The following is an 18,057-nucleotide window of genomic DNA, read 5'->3' as shown; positions in this document are numbered from 1 at the left end:
TAAAATGGAATGAAACCTGGAGCTTTAGGAAACAAAACCCTGTCCAAGATAAATTATCTTCTCCCTTTGAATTGGGACCCAAAGGTCTCAGCTTTTTCACGACATAGGAGACTCTCATAAAATAACTCTAGCCGGGAAGACGGCTGAACTCCAGCTTAATGGGAACCTTCATTACTCAGACAAGAGCACCCAGACCCCGACCGTGTAGTCTGGGTCCCGCAGTCAAGATCCCTCTCAGGGAACTCAAGGAAGGACTGTTCTGATGGGGGATGCACAGCAGAGTTGTGTGACACATCATCACCTGATCTTGCGTCACTTGATCAAAAGCAAAGCGTCCTGTGGAGACAAAACATGCTTTATTAGTTAGGGTGATGCTAAGCTTTAAATGATGAATTCCCAAAGCTCAGTGTTATGAACAGATAGCCCGTGTTATGTCCAAAATGATTGTTTCTGGGTGGCTGGTGATGTTCCAGGAGCTGGTGCAGAGACCCTGCCTCCTTCCACTTTGTGCCCAATACGTTTGCAACACTTGTGTGCAGGTTCACCAGGACATGGTCGTTCTTTAATCAGAGTAGGGAAGATGGCAAAGTGGATCTGTTTGCTTGGACTGCCAAATACCGCAGGCAGGGAAGCTCAGACAGTGGGTACTTATTGCCTCACAGGTTCTGGAGGCTGGAATCTGAGATCCAGGTGTGGGCAGGGCTGGTTCCTCCTGAGGCCTCTCTCCTTGGTGTGCATAGACGGCCGTCTTCTCCCTGTGTCCTCCCATGGTCGTCCCTCTGTGTGTGTCTGTGTCCTGATCTCTTCTTATAAGGACCCCAGTGCTATGGAATCAGGACCCACCCTAGCGGCCTCATTAGAGATTCTCTCTCCAAATACAATCGCATTCTTAAACACTGGGGGTGAGGGCTTCACATATGGATTTTGGGAGGACACGATTCAGTCCAGAAGAGAAGTCATGCCCACTTCTGGACTCTTGGGCCAGAAATAAATGCATGACGTCTATATACACTTCGTCGGCCAGACTGCATCCCATGGTCCCATCTCAATCCCCGGGTTGGGGGTAGGAAGCTGTCGGACAGAGATATGGCTGCAAAGGCCACTTCTCCACAGTGACTCAACCAGTAGACAGGGAGCTTGGGTATTTGGTGGACAGGGAACCACTTGAGCCTCTCCCACACTTCAGAAGACACTTTTTTGGCTCCAGACCCACAAAATCCATCCTGTACCTGGGTCTCCATCACTAGAGAGACCCTGCCCTCACCCGTATCATTCACTTTTCTTCTCTGTTGCTCACATCTTCTTGTGCACACTGTCCCTGGGAAGACGCTATGCTTCAATGATGTATTCCTGTATTACACTCATACCTTTAAATTGCCTTCAAACCAGGATGCTGCTCCAATCTGTTTATTTTATTGACTTTAATTAGATGGGTGGAGGGGGGAAATCCCTCAGTTATTGGCATGATTGGGACACACATGCAATTAGATGCCACGATGCCACCTCCAGGGAGGTCGAAGGGCAGGCTTGGGGCCCCCAAAGTGAGCCTTGAGAAGGAACACTAACTGAACGAGAACCGTCTTCAGGATGGGATTCAAAAGCGCATATTCTCCACTCAGCAAATATGTATTTAACATATGCGTTACCGAACTCCGGTTTGGCTTCTCACCTCTCAAAAGCCAATAATCAAGAGGCAGGTGTTGGTTGGAACAGGAAAGGTCGCTTTATTCAGGAGGCTGGCAGCCTGGGGAGAAGGAAGACATATCCAAGAACCAACTCCAAAGATTCTGCTCGGTCATGAAAGTTTTGAAAGGGAGAAAGGGGAAACAATCTCAGTTAATCGTCAAGGTAGGGGGGCTGATTAGTTGCCATTTCCCATTTGTTGTTGACTCCTTGTGACCTTTCTTTTTTTGTTCTTTTTTTTTGCGGTACGCGGGCCTCTCACTGCCGTGGCCTCTCCCGTTGCGGAGCACAGGCTCCGGACGCACAGGCTCAGCGGCCATGGCTCACGGGCCCAGCCGCTCCACGGCACGTGGGATCTTCCCGGACCGGGGCACGAACCCGCGTCCCCTGCATCGGCAGGCGGACTCCCAACCACTGCGCCACCAGGGAAGCCCTGACCTTTCTTTTCTTTTAAGTTTTATTTATTTTTTAAAATTGAAGTTTAGTTGATTTACAATGTTGTTAGTTTCAGGTGTACAGCAACGCAATTCAGCCATATATATATATATATATATATATATATGTTGGGTTTTTTTAGATTCTTTTCCATTATAGGTTATTACAAAACAGTGAGTAGAGTTCCCTGTGCTACACAGTAGGTCTTTGTTGTTTATCTATTTTATATATAGTAGTGTGTATCTGTTAACCCCAAACTCCTAATTTATCCCTCCCCCCACCTTTTCCCTTTGGTGACCAAAAGTTTGTTATCTATGTCTGTGAGTCTGTTTCTGTTTTGTAAGTAAGTTCATTGTACCATTATTTTAGATTCCACATATAAGTGATATAATACATTTATCTTTCTCTGACTTACTTCACTTAATATGACCATCGCTAGGTTCATCCATGTAACTGCAAATGGCATAGTTTCATTCTTTTTCATGGCTGAGTAGTATTCCATTGTGTATATGCACCACATCTTCTTTATCCATTCATCTGTCAGTGGACATTTAGGTTGTCTCCACATCTTGGCTGTTGTAAATAGTGCCTCACTTCTATACACTAACAATGAAAGACCAGAAAGAGAAAATCAAGAAAACACTCCCAGTTACCACCACATCAGAAAGAACAAAATACCTAGGAGTAAACCTACCTAAGGAGACAAAAGACTAGTACTCTAAAAACTATAAGACGCTGATGAAAGAAATCGAAGATGACACAAACAGATGGCAAGATGTAGAAAAACTTTAGCCTCCTAGGCCTTCCCCACGTTCCAAAGAATACATTTAATCAGAGAAGTAAGAAAATGCAGAAGGAAAGGAAGAGAGTCAAGCAAGACAAAAATAATAATAGTTTAAGCTGTTAAAATCAAGGGCCTTTAGTTCCTCCTCAAGGGCTATAGAGAATATTCTGAGCCACGTCCTGTGAGCTGTGTTGTACATACTGAAACCCCAGCAGGTGGAAGAGCTTAGCTCCATGATGCCCAGACTGTTGCCATGACATACGCTGCTCTATCTTGCACAATTGCAAGAACTGGCCTCAAGGAAATGGGAACAAACTGACCTTGGAACTGAAGATTAACTGTACTTAAAACAACATGATGCTGGTCAGACCTCCACGTGGCCAACATCAAGATGACTGTCGGACTGGGCTGTGTTGTTCTGCACATAGCCCCTTCCTCTTTCCCCTCTATGATCTCTGAGCAAAACTTGGGGACTTGGGAGTTGGTTCTTTGGGACATGAGTCCCCCTTCTCCCAGGATTGCAGGCTTCCTCAGTAAAGCTATCTTTCCTTTTACTCAGTACTTGTCCCTCAGCGTTGGATTCTTGAGCGACAACCAACGAAACCTGAGTTCAGTAACAAAAGGATGGAGTAATTTGACTTCTTCTAATTCATATCAGGAAGGGTGGGAAGAAGCACAGTCAGTAACCCAGAGAAAGCTCTCTAGCAGCCTGGAAGAACAAGATTTACCTGGGCTGAGTGTGCAGGTGGCCAACCCTGGTCTTCACCAGACTCCTCCACCATGAAATTTGACTCGGTTCAGGTTTTTTTGTTTCTAATTTTTATATATTTATTTTTGGCTCTGTTGGATCTTCGTTGCGGTGTGCGGGCTTCCCATTGTCGTGGCTTCTCTTGTTGCGGAGCATGGGCTCTAGGCGTGCACGCTTCAGTAGTTGTGGCATGTGAGCTCAGTAGTTGTGGCATGTGAGCTCAGTAGTTGTGGCTCGTGGGCTCTAGAGCTCAGGCTCAGTAGTTGTGGCGCACGGGCTTAGTGGCTCCGCGGCATGTGGGATCTTCCCGGGCCAGGGCTCGAACCTGTGTCCCTTGCATTGGCAGGTGGATTCTTAACCACTGCGCCACCAGGGAAGCCCTTGGTTCAAGTTTTCAGAGAGAGAAAAAGACCCCAGAGGGTTGTCTGTGCTTTCCTAATGTCACGTTGAATTCATTTCCCTGACTGCAGTTAGAAAGAGAAGGCTTCCTGCCCTTGGGGTTGCATCTACCTGACTAAGGAGGAAAGTGTTTACATTCTTCCCATGACTTGAACCATTATGGATGACCTTCTCTTTATCAAAAAAGGGAAAGCAAGCATCCCTACCCTAGGATTCCATAGGTTATTAGCCCCTTTAAAAAGCAGGGCAGTTGACCAAGTGTGTTCCATCCCTACAATGGACTCTGACGCAGTATTAAAAAGGAAGGAAATACTGACACACATTACAAAGTGGATGGACCTTGAGAACACAAGGCTAAGTGAAATAATACAGTCTCAAAAGGACAAATACTACATGATTCCACTTACATGAGGTACCTAGGCTAGTACTAAGGTCATCAAATTCAAAGAGACAGAAAACAGAACGGTGGGTGCCGGGCATGACGGAGGGTAGAATGGAGAGCAGGTTTTTAATGGGTATAGAATTTCAGTTTTGCAAGAAAAAAAGAGTGCTGAAGGTGAATGGAGATGTTGGTTGCTTAATAACATAAATGTACTTTACTGAACTATAAACTTCAAAATGATCAACGTGGTATATGTCATGTGATGTATATTTTATCACAATTAAACATCTTAAGGAGGGGGAACTACTTCAGAAACACTGATACAAAATGCAAGGCATTATTTTTGGACAGAAAGGACCTTCAAGCACTTTATATGCCCCTGGGTCCGTGTATTCACGGACGTCCTGTGGCCAGTCTGTCTGCCAAATATTGTTAGTCCGGCCTCAGGGGAGTTCCTCATTCAGATGAGAAGGTCGTTTCTGAATGCTGGGTGCAGCGATGTGATTTGCTCTTTGATTAAATAGCCCCCATGTACTTCTCTGCTGCCCACTTCCCCTCCCCTCAGAAGCAAGGCTGGATTATCCCATGACATAGAAACCAGTGGGTGATGCCAAACGATTCTTTCAAACTCCTGAGATGATTGAAAGGAGTCCTTGGGCTGTGAATCAAAACAATTCTGTAGAAAACTTCTCTAACCAGGGCAAGAACAGCCGCAAAGCAGGCAGCACCGTTCAGGAAACTATAGCCACTCTCCAGGGTAACGCTCCAAGCATAATTTTCCCCCCAGAAAAGAATCTCTGGCTTTCTTAGAATGAACAATATTTTGCATGCTGTACTGAAAGTTTGTACGTGATTCCCATGAAAATAACCACCAGCAAATCCAGCATTCCACATGCAATTCCGTTGGCAACCAGGCATTTTCTTACCCTTGTAAACCCATCCCTGAAAAACCCTGATGACTTTTCTTTGAAGTGTATCTGCACAGTAAATGCTCCCGCTTAAGCAAACACTCAGGAATTCACAGCCGCAGCCCTGCTCACTTGGCCCACGGGGATAGGACTTTATAACCTAATTCCATTTAGACTGTCAAGTATTTGAAAACAAGAAATTACGGGACTGCACTTTCTAATCCTGCCAAGAACAGCTGTTGATAGCGGTGAACAAAATATAAAAATATACATTTTTTTGAAGTGCATCAGCAAATTGGCAAGTTAGTAAAGAATATTCCGTTTCCAAAACTCTGCCCAGTGAAATAAAAAATGCCCAATGGGAGAGCTGTGAGTTTTAGTCTTATTCTGGGACTTAATGAAGATGATAGCTTGGGAGACAGCCTCTCAGGTAGCGCTGATGAACTGCTCTGAAGATGTGGCGGTGAGGGGGTCATTATATGTGTGGTTTTGCTGAAGGGATATACCAGTCAAGCACACGTTTGGATAGAAGGTTACTGCTAGTCACGAGGAACAGATAACCTCAGGGCATGATTTTAGTGCTTTTCTAAGCATGACAAGATGCAAAAATCCGGGATGCTTAGATATATCTAACCATCTAAGGGCCTCTTTTTTGCCTGTTGTCCCAAAGCACAGAATGCTTCTTCCTGATCATGAACCGGAGATCTTTTCAGGGCGTACTGCAGGTCAGTGACTGCAGTGGCTAATAATTTAATCCTTATAGAACCAGATGGTGAGTGACATTTTTTTTTGTTTTATTTACAACTCTCGGTGGAGATAAGAAGTCAGAAAGATATGCTGGCAAGTGTAGAATCTACAAAACTTGAACGCCTCCAGCTTCCACAGACCCACAGAGTCTGATATGAGATTCATCCAGCCCACCTAAAAAAAATCTCCCCAAAGAAAACTCTCCCAACTGACCACAATTGTAGGAAATAATAATAAACGCTTAGGGGGTTTTTTTTGTTTGTTTTTTGTGAGTAGAGTTGGTTTACAATGTCGTGTTAGTTTCAGGTGTACAGCAAAGTGAGTCAGTTGTACATACACATATATCCACTCTTTTTTAGATTCTTTTCCCATATAGGTCATTACGGAGTATTGAGAAGAGTTCCCTGTGCTCTACAGTAGGTCCTTATTAGTTATCTATTTCATATAGAGTAGTGTGTATGTGTCCATCCCAATCTCCCAATTTATCCCCCTCCCCCTTGCCCCCTGGTAACCATAACTTTGTTTTCTGCATCTGTGACTCTATTTCTCTTTTCTAGATAAGCTCACTTAAATGCTTGTGGTTTTAAACCATGAACTGGTGGCTGAATTGTTCGGCAGCAAATCTGATTGTGACCTTTTTGTATCTGAAGTAACGGAACACGCGTAATTTATACCCACACACTTTATGCTACTGGAACATACATTTGATCCTCGTGATTTGTCGATTCCATATTTGCCAATTCACCTGCCGCTTAAAATATACTGGAAACCCCCCAAGATCAGTACTTGGCGGCACTTTCACAGTCCTCGGGCATCGCTTATAATTACCTCTGTTCTTCGCTCCGCTGGGAGAGACTTCCCAGAATCACGATCCCCCAGTTCTATGCTTTCCCCACCCGAGAGAGGTTATACGCGATGCCGGGAAAGAGAGGGTGCCCAGGCTTCATTACAGAAGCACTTGTCCTGGCACTAACATTAATTTGACCACAGTCTTCAGAAAGCTCTACGCTACAGGCAGTGAGGAAACAGAGGAATCCACAAGGAACCTTTATTTTATTTTTTTAATTTATTTTATTGAAGTATAGTTGATTTACGCCAGGTTAATTTCTACTGTAAAGCGAAGTGATTCAGTTATTCATATATATATATATATATATATATATATATATATATATATATATATATATATTCTTTTTCATGTTCTTTTCCATAATGGTTTGTCAGAGGGTATTGAATAGAGTTCCCCGTGCTCTACAATAGGTCCTTGTTGTTTATCCATCCTACATATACTAGTTTGCATCTGCTAATCCCAGCCTCCCACGCCATTCCTTCCCCATCCCTTCTCCCCCTTGGAAACCACAAGTCTGTTCTCTATGTCTGTGAGTCTGTTTCTGTTTTGCAGGTAAGTTCATTTGTGTCATATTTTGGTTTTCTAATTATTTTTTAAGATGCTGTGTTTTTAAAATTGATTTTATTTTATTTATTTTACTTTTGGCTGCGTTGGGTCTTCTTTGCTGTGTGCGGGCTTTCTCTGGTTGTGGTGAGCGGGGGCTACTCTTTGTTGCTTTGCGCGGGCTTCTCATTGCGATGGCTTCTCTTGTTGTAGAGCACGGGCTCTAGGTGCACAGGCTTCAGTAGTTATGGCACGGGGGCTCAGTAGTTGTGGCTTGCGGGCTCTAGAGCACAGGCTCAGTAGCTCAGTAGTTGTGGTGCATGGGCTTAGTTGCTCCACGGCATGTGGGATCTTCCCGGACCAGGGCTCAAACCCGTGTCCCCTGCATTGGCAGGTGGATTCTTAACCACTGTGCCACCAGGGAAGCCCTGTGTCATATTTTAGATTCTCCATATAAATGGTATCATATGGTATTTGCCTTCCTCTGTCTGACTTACTTCACTTAATATGATAATCTCTAGGTCCATCCATGTTGCTGCAGATGGCATTATTTCATTCTTTTTCCTGGCTGCGTAATATTCCGTTGTATATATGTACCACATCTTCTTTATACATTCATCTGTCTATGGTCATTCATGTTGTTCCAAATTAATTGACTTTGAGTTCATTTACAGGAAGGTTATCTTGTGGGGGGGGGGGGGTCTGACACTACGTTACTGTTTCTTATAGTGACTATTCTTTTTTTTTAATTTACTTTATTGAGCTATAGTTGATTTACAATGTTGTGTTGATTTCTGCTGTAAAGAAAAGTGTTTCCATTATACATACATGTGTGTGTGTGTGTGTGTGTGTGTGTGTGTGTGTGTGTGTGTATATATACACATACATATACATACACATCTTCCTTTTCAGATTCTGTTCCATTATGGTTTATCACAGGTTACTGAGTATAGTTCCCTCTGCTCTACAGTAGGACCTTGAGGGAAACTTTGTTTTAGGAATAAATGTCCAAGTTCGCATCTTACTCCAAACTTGAAGCTCAACATTAAGAAACCTTTCCCCCTAAGCCAATCGTAGAACTGCTCTACTCATTAACTAGCAAGCCTGCTGTAGCGTGTGTGCATTAGTGTTACGTTTAAAGAGACCTTACTCTTTGCATAATAAGAGTGTCTGAAAAGCAATTACTACTTTTAAAGGAGATGTTATGTGCAGATAGAAGTCTACACTGCTCAAAGCTATGTGAAATCCATGAGAAATCTTGTGCTGAAATCTTGCTATTTTAATCACAAGGTCTCCTGAATTGCTTACAATGACTGTGTGGGTAATTATGTTCTGTGATTATAAAAACAAAAAGCAAATGTGATGCTGATACCTGACTTCTTCTAACTGACTAATGTGTGACTTTTCTACCATAAAAACATACCAAAGAATATCGAACCAGGATTTACCAGGAAATACGGCAGAATCCAAACTTCCAGTATTTTTCAATATACAAAGGAATTTGTGTGAATAAAACCTGAGGTCCACTCTTCCGTCAAGACACAGCTCTCTTCCAGTGGTTACCATGCACATTTCTGTATTTTGGATATTTCCTTCCCTACCTTAAAACTCACTGGTCCTATATTCAGATCCCTCTCACGTGAGGCACTCACTTCTAAGAAAACCGTGTTTTGCATTTTTAAATAGCCTTCCCTGAAGCAATGGCTTCACCCCAAGTAGCATCCTAATGTAGAGAGTTCTGGACTCGATGGCGGGGAGAGAAAGCCCTGTTGACAAGCATGGCTCTCGGTGAGCGTCCTTCTCAGCCTACGAAGAGATGACACTCTTCATCTGGTCCTTTCCGTATCAGCACTGTCAGACCATGCACATCAGCTGTGTTGTAGATTCCTCTCCCTTGGCACTTGGGTAAATCGTTGGCTAGATGGGCTGGCAGTGCCGTTGCTCCTAAACAGCCCTGGATGCTGTGAGAACGTCACACACTAGATTGTGTTGATAGCATTTCCCTCTGTGTTTCCATTAACTAATGCTCAGTTCTATCTGGCAGCAAAACCCCTGGTGAGATCAACCAGGGCTTCATGAGTAGCAGGGGAGCCTTCATAATCGGCAGCCTCTGCCTAGAGAACGCAAATCAGTGATAGAAAAAAGAAAAAAACAATTACAAACTAACAGAGCATTCACAGTCGAGGGGAATGCCCAGGGTAAGCGTCAAAACCTTAGGAATTCCTTGATAATTCATTGTGAGAGCAGCTGTGGAAATGGGCCCATTTGGAGGCATACGAGCGTAAACATCTCTCCCTGCACGCATGGGGCCAGGTTCTTCTGTCATTCACAGCCCTCAAATTACCCTTCTAGTGTAATTGAAGTAACAGAGCTTTACACTTCTTTCCCGTCATGGAAATGGCTGGAAATGACCATTGTCATCTTGGTGGTCGTACTCAAGTTATCTCAAAAGAAACGGGGAGTGGGGAGGGCCGGAGATAGTTTTAGAAGAATAGACGTCATTTCACATATCCAGCTACATGTTTTAGGATGAGAAGGTTTCATAGGATTTAACATTAATATGTTCACTTAATCAGATCCTGTATTTTCAGGGGCCATTTTAACATGGAGTTTAATTCTCCCCATGGGGGCTTTAATGAACATTTAATTAATAATTCTATTCCCACCTTCTTGTTCCACTATCCTTCCAAGATATATTTGGTGCCAGGCATACATGTATGTATACATATAATCTTCAAATATTATTATACGTGAGCATCCCAATACACCCTTTTCTCTCAACTTCTGACGCATCGTATTCTAAGATATACCTGAGCACTTTTATTCATCTCAGAGAAATTAAACATACCCTGAAAGACTAAAGCTAAGAAAATGCCCACACTCTCATGCATTGATGGGGGGGGACCAAGAACTTCTACCATCGATGAGACACTCAACAGTCCTAGGTGTCTCTACCGCCAAAAGACACGCACCAACATTTGTTGAATCCTTGGTCATTATGGCCAAGAACCGGAAGCAACCAAAAGTTCCTCAACAGAGAATCGATAAACACACAGTCCCGTTTTCATACACAGAAATACCTTGAAAAGGAAAGAAGTGTTGAAGGAAAGTAGAACTGGTAAAAAGAACAAGAATGAACCTTACGGAGATGCGCTGAACTGTTACCAAACACAAGTCTGTGTGCCCGAAGCACAGTGCGGCCGTCAAACCCCAAGCTTTCTCCGCTCCAAGTTTGGAGCAGAGAACGGTTTACCGTAGGGCCGCGCAAGGAGAACGGATGGCTCGCGCTTACAACACCTGAACTCCCGGATGGCTTGCTTTCTTTTTTTTGTTTTTGCGGTACGCGGGCCTCTCACTGTTGTGGACTCCCCCATCGTGGAGCACAGTCTCCGGACGCGCAGGCTCAGAGGCCATGGCTCACGGGCCCAGCCGCTCCGCGGCATGTGGGAGCCTCCGGGACCAGGGCGCGAACCCGCGTCCCCTGCATCGGCAGGCGGACTCTCAACCACTGCGCCACCAGGGAAGCCCTCCCTGATGGTTTTCTGGGAGAAGTTTTTACAGGAAAAATTTGGGTTGAGGGCTGCAGGGCGTGTGACTTTCTTCTGATTGGTTGGCGGTGAGGTGACAGGGCGGGACTCCAGGAATCTTGTGCTCAGCCTGAAGTTACCATCCTCCAGCTGGGTGGGGGCCTTAGTTCCTGCAGAAAAACTCAAAGATACCGTTACGTGTATCCCTTGAGGGGGAGCCAGGACCCTGCCCCAAGGGCACTGTTGCTCCTCTCTTGTCTCTGCATCCCCTCCATTCTCTGATTAGCAACGTTTTCAATCTGCCGTTTTGAACTCAGCGAAGGTCTAGGAGGCTGAATGAAGCCTATTTCCTACAAACAAGAAATGGGGGACGGGAAAGGACCTCCCTCCCCCTACAGGGTCCTGCTCAGTCTCAGAACCAGAAACCAAGGGTACGTACTCTGGGGCTCCATTTATACGAAGCTTAAGGGCAAACAGAACTGAACCACGGTTGTAGAGGCTGGAATAGTTATTACTCAGGGGTTGTGCTATTCCATGACCTTGAACACTAGGGAGATTTCTGGGTCGCCAGGAATGTAGTATATCTTAGTCTGGGCGATCGTCACATGAGGGTATACATGTAAACCTCCATCGAGATGTACACTTCAGAGTGGTGTGGTCTGTGTACGTTGTACCTCAATCAGTATGTTTTTTTAAAAGAAAAATACAGAAAAAAATATTGTTTCACATTTTTAAAAGGACAGTGAGGATGAAGACGATAGATTCTAAAAACTACAGCTTGTTGGATTTTTTTGTGCTGGGTCCCAGCAGAATTCTAGAATTATTTCATACAGAGTTCCTGAGAATTAGGACTTATTCTGGATTTACTAGGCGCAAATCATACCCCAGGTATTCTGCGTCATGGTACATTGCCTGGACTAATTGCTTACATCCGTGTCATACATTGATGGTTAGTTTTTTTGTTTGTTTGTTTGTTTGTTTTTGCGGGACGCGGGCCTCTTACCGTCGTGGCCTCTCCCGTTGCGGAGCACAGGCTCCGGACGCGCAGGCTCGGCGGCCATGGCTCACGGGCCCAGCCGCTCCGCGGCATGTGGGATCCTCCCGGACCGGGGCACGAACCCGTGTCCCCTGCGTCGGCAGGCGGACTCTCAACCACTGCGCCACCAGGGAAGCCTGATGGTTAGTTTTATATGTCAACTTGACTGGGCCATGGAGCACCTGAATCATTGGTCAGACATTATTCTGGGTAATTCTTGAGAGTGTGTTTGGATGAGATTAACATTTAAATTGGTAGATTGAGTGAAGCAGATTGCCCTCCATCATGTAGGTGGGTCTCATCCAATCAGTGGAAGCACTCAATAGAACAAAAAGGCTGACCCTCCCCAAAGCAGAAGGGAATTCTTCCTGTCTGTGGACTCAAAATGAAACATCAGCTCTTTCTGCTTATGAGACCTTCACAGGTTTAATCAGAGAAACAGAATCAGAAACTTCTGGGGCAACAAAAGCACACATACTGACCCCACGCCTGTCTGCTGCATTGCCAAGATGAGCAGGGGTCTCTTCAGAAAGCTGGTTACACACTAAGAGCAGACCCAGAGCATATAAGGTCAGCATTGCCCTTCCTTGTGGGGGACACAGAGCTGGGTGAATGTTTGAAGCCGCAGTTGGAGTATAAGTATTTACTTTTCTGATTACGTGTTGCTCTAAAGCCCTATATGCGTTATCACAGTCTATCTAAACCCTAAGTGTCTTACTCAGCTGCCCAAGATGTCCACAGGACGCTTATGTATCATGTCATACGATCCTACATATTTGGGGAGACAAAGTTCTGAAACTGACGTATCACAGTCTATCAAAACCCTAAGTGTGTTGACTGCCATAACAAAAAACTTCCACTTCATGCGGCCGGTGGGTCAAATTTCTTAGAGTTCTCTGAAGGACAGGGCAGGAAGGTCATAAAAATGGTGCGCAGCAAAGTTAACTATGTTTGAATAAAATTCCATTCTGTGTCCTCAAGTGGGTGGACCTTTCTGTCACACAGAAAACCCATTCAGACCCTTCTCCCTGGGAACCAGTTCCTTTTGTGTTAATTATGCCTCCCTGGTTAAAGCATGTTGACCAAGTGACGTGGCCCTGCATGGGGGAGCGAAGGGCTATTGTTGTCACATGCAAACCCCAGGCTGCCGGGAGAGCAGCTGATTAAAGGCTGTATGTTTTTTCTTGCAGTCTTAGGATTTTTTTCTTAGTCAGAACGCTTATTGTTTTCTCAGAGAGAAAGGAGAATGAATCCAATGTTCGAGATAAGATTGCGAGGGAGTTTTATGAATATAAAGAGAACATAAAGAATCCTAAAGACAAAAAGCAGAAAACCAGGCAGTGTTCTTCACCCACAGCCAGTGGTACCTCAGGCAAATGCAAGTAAGCTGTCGGCACACGCAGGTCCCAGAGCACAGAGCAGAAAAGCAGCTTCTGTCATCACCACCATCACCCCTACCATCATCACCATCACCCCTACCATCATCACCATCACCATCATCATCACCATCAATCATCACCATCATCACCATCACCACCATCACCATCATCATCACCATCATCATCACCATCATCACCATCATCACCATCACCATCATCTCATCATCATCACTATCACCACCACCACCATCACCATCATCATCACCATCACCATCATCATCATCATCATCACCATCATCACCATCATCATCATCATCACCATCACCATCATCACGTCACCATTATCACCATCACCACCATCACCACCACCATCACCATCACCATCATCATCATCATCATCATCATCACCATCACCATCATCACCATCACCATCATCACCACCACCATCACCATCACCATCATCATCACGATCATCATCATCATCATCACCATCATCACCATCATCACCATCACCACCATCACCACCACCATCACCATCACCATCACCATCATCATCATCATGACTAATACCCTGCAGATTTTAGCATGTTACACACAAACTCACATATAATGGATCTACAATAACTCAACTCAGGAGGTGCCTGGAATAGGCAAATTCGTAGAGACAAAAAGCACACTACTGGTTGCCAGGGGCTGGGGGAGTTAGCGTTGGATGGGGACCGAGTTTCAGTTGCTGAAGATGAAAAAGTTCTGGAGATGATGGTGGGGATGGTTGCACAACAGTGTAAATGCGCTTGATGCCTCTGAACTGTGCACTTAAAAAGGGATGAATAGGGCTTCCCTGGTGGCGCAGTGGTTGAGAGTCTGCCTGCCGATGCAGGGGACATGGGTTCGTGCCCCGCTTCGGGAAAATCCCACATATCGCAGAGCGGGTGGGCCCGTGAGCCATGGCCGCTGAGCCTGCGCGTCCGGAGCCTGTGCTCTGCAACAGGAGAGGCCACAACAGTGAGAGGCCCGCATACCACAAAAAAAAAAAAAAGGGATGAATAGATATTCTGTGTTATGTGTATCATACCACAGTTAAAGCACGCACGCACGCGTGTGCACACGCACACGCAGAGTTGGATTTATCCTTGACCCTGGTTTCCAGGCACCCGTGGGGAAGTGTCCTATCTTTGCACCTCACTAGCTGAGCCCCAATCCCCCATCACAGGCTACATGGTGCATTTATCTTTCAAGAATACTTCATGTTGTCTCCTTCCCTAAAACTCCATCATACTTTGTCTCAGTCACCCCTTCCTGTTAGTTACGAAGCCATGTTCTGGAGCAAAAGACCATACAAGTCATTTTCTTTGGTGACTGGGAAGAAGTGCTTGTATCTGAAACTGGGAGGAAAACCTCCCTGGGCAAACAGGAGCTGGTGTTTGGCAGCTCCGACCCTGGCCAAACCCTAGGGTTCGGGAGGCTGATACTGCATCATCAGTGGATCTGATAATTAACTCTCTGAAGAGTGGGTCTCTCCTGGGAGCAGGGACACTCTCTCGCCACCAGGAGGAAGAAACCGGTGTGATTTCCCTTCCTAATCCCTCAGGGCTCACGGGGCACACCTTACAGTTAGCCTACGTGTGAAATAAACACAGTGCTTCCATATCAGGAACTTCTCTTAAACCAACCTCCATGCAGAAAGCTATAAAACTTGGCACCTCAGTACTTCAAGGGTGATCAGAGACCTAACCCATGCGCAGAGCTTTCAACTTGACAGACGAGTACTTCCAGGGTTAAATGATTCGATTTTAAGAATGCACCCACTTGACATAAGAAAATATTCACGCTCTTTTTCTACCTTATGCAGAAAAAGGCAATCAGAATTATGTTGGAAACAAGCTAAAAGGAGCTGACCAAGTTTAACACAGGGGAGCGGGGGGTTGGTACTCTTTGCTTTCAAACGCAAAAATGCTCTTTGGAGAAGGAAACGAGCTTAGCTCTACCATATTGGAGAGACGAGGTCCTGATACAAATACGTAGTCAACCAAGGACTTGCATTTGTGGAACCCCACTGAACACCCCCAAAGAATATGACGTTTGGGGCTAATCAACTGTTTTGGTGTCCTTTTCCTAAACGAGGAAGGAAGGAAACCGCCCACGGGTTCTACCTCAGTTCTGCCTCTTACCTACCTCTCCTTTTACTACATGTCACATGACCTCAAGACCGACAGTGGTCTAAGCTCCTGCGCCCCCAGCATCACCCAGGAGCAGGTTAGGAATGAAAACATCCCACCCAGACTTCTGAACTCAGCATCTGCATTTTAACACAATTTCCCTGTGATCCCCTTGCAAGTTAATGGTTGCAAAGCTCTTAACTGTTATAGAGCATCTCCTTAATCTGTTACAGACCCCTTGGTCTAGACCGGGTGTTCTCAACCGACGGCAGTCCTGCCCCCATGGGGACACCTGGAGATGCCCTGAGACATTTTTAGTGTCACAACTTGAAGAGGGGCTACTGGCATCTGTTGGGAGCCGGGGACGCTGGTCAGCACACTAAGAGGCACACAGTCCCCATGACACGTCCCTCCCCAGGCAATTCTAAAAGTACCGCAGTGTAGGAGTTTCCCAGGGCTACCATACAAAATTACCACATGGGCTTCCCTCGTGGCGCAGTGGTTGAGAGTCCGCCTGCCGATGCAAGGGACACGGGTTCGTGCCCCGGTCCGGGAAGATCCCACATGCCGCGGAGCGGCTGGGCCCGTGAGCCATGGCCGCTGAGCCTGCGCGTCCGGAGCCTGTGCTCCGCAGCGGGAGAGGCCACAGCAGTGAGAGGCCCGCGTACCGCAAAAAAAAAAAAAAAAAAAAAAGATAGCAGCACAGGGTGGCATCTCTTCTGCCCTCACCAAGACCACCAGACAGATGGGAGAAAATGCATCTCCGAGGGCTCGGGTGGCTGGTAGGGTCTGCGTTGAATACCCCCAGGCAGATCCATAGAGGCAGGAGTGGTTCCCGGGAGCTGGCAGGGAAGTGGGAGGATTGGGGCATAGTGACCACCAACGCGTAGGATATATGTTCTCAAATCGGTACAATGCTGTGAATGTGCTCCCTGCCACAGGAGGGTCCACTTTACAGCCCTTCAACCTTTAAGTCGTACGTGTATGCATGTCACCACAAGAAAAACAGAAAACGAAAACACGGGGTCTCAGAGATGGGACGCCCATCCTCCCCAGGTGTGCCAAGTCCCGCCAGCCTCAGAAGGCTAAGGAGAATGTCCCGTGCTGGCACAGGTTTCAGTGTGGTTTCCTATTCAGCCTGTTTATCCACGGTGCAGTCACCGTGCCCTTTTAGCCGAGCGTTTCGTCGTATCTAGGTCAGGAGCTAGTCGCCGAAAGGAAACAGAAGCCTGGACACTGGTCCTCAGGGGTTAAGTTTCTCCCGGTTCCCAGAAGTACCTGCATCTCATCTGTCTTCTGAGCTCCTCTGCGTTGCAGACCCTCCATTCAGGGCAGCCACCCAGGTGTCCTCCCGTCACCCTCCCGGCAGCCTCTGGAGCCAGGAGCCCACGTGTGCACACCCGCCCAGCGGGAAAGGTTGTCCGCCTGGATCTGCTCACCCTCCTGAGGGTCCTGTTTCCCCAGCCGGCAGGGGGAAGCCCAAGGGCATAACAGGACCCCAAGTTTATCATTTCAATCCCGGAGCATCTCCTAAACTGCCTCTCCTGTCCACTGGATGGAGCTGCTCCCCAGCGATGCTCTCCTGCACCCTCCCGCCCACAGGTGGGAACACCAGGCTTGCCCGGGGAAAGCCATGTGCGTCCTTCCTACCAGCCCCTAACTGCCCCTTTCCTCAATCACAAGAAAATCCACCTGAAGAAGAACCCCTTGCAGCCGCGGATCAGAGCCGGAGAGCTCATTGTACAAGCGCTACAGTTACCTGTGAGGCAGGGGCGGGGGGACCTCGCGCCACCCCCATCACCTGCAGGAGGTCATCGTTTCCTTCAAAGCCCTGGAGTGGGGATCGGGGGCTGGCCCCACCCGTCTGCAAAAAAGCAGCTGGGTCTCTGCAGACAGATTCATTCAGGGCCAGTCTTCAAAAGGGTCCCCGTTCCAGGACCCCTGTGAGATTGGGTTCCGTCCAGGGCTCACCCGCTTTGTTGGGAGAACTGCCGGGGTGCACGGGGCGGGGGGAGCTTGGAGGAGCCAGGTCCCTGGCACAGCCCCCTGCCCTCTCCCGTCTCGTTTTTCAGGCCTTTGGAGAGGCATCAGTTTACAGAGCACAGGAGGGAAACAGGAGAGCAACATTTCAGGGGAAACGGCAGCTCTGGCTGGTGTGTCTGCCCCATACATCCTGTGCACTGGGCAGCAACGGATGGAAAACCCAGCACACCCCGACCCCCAGCGCCAGACAAATGGGGCCCCTCACTCCTGAGCTTCTCCAAGGGCCAGACCTTAGAACTGTCAACTACAGATTGGCCCTTGCCGTCACCTCTACAAGGATTAAATCAAGAGCCGCTGCAGCTGCTGGCCTTCCACACCCCCGGAAAGGAGCTCAGGGTGGAGACCAGGAATGAGGAACTCTGTGCTCTGGGGAAAACTGGCGGGACAGGTCTTCAGAGAGTTAGAGATTTTCAGGAGACGGTTTTATGAGCCCA

Source organism: Leucopleurus acutus (genome assembly GCF_964270905.1).
Source record: "Leucopleurus acutus genome assembly, chromosome: X".
NCBI classification, from domain to species: domain Eukaryota; kingdom Metazoa; phylum Chordata; class Mammalia; order Artiodactyla; family Delphinidae; genus Leucopleurus; species Leucopleurus acutus.
The sequence above is the reverse complement of the archived record's forward strand: the minus strand, read 5'-3'. Positions refer to the sequence as shown.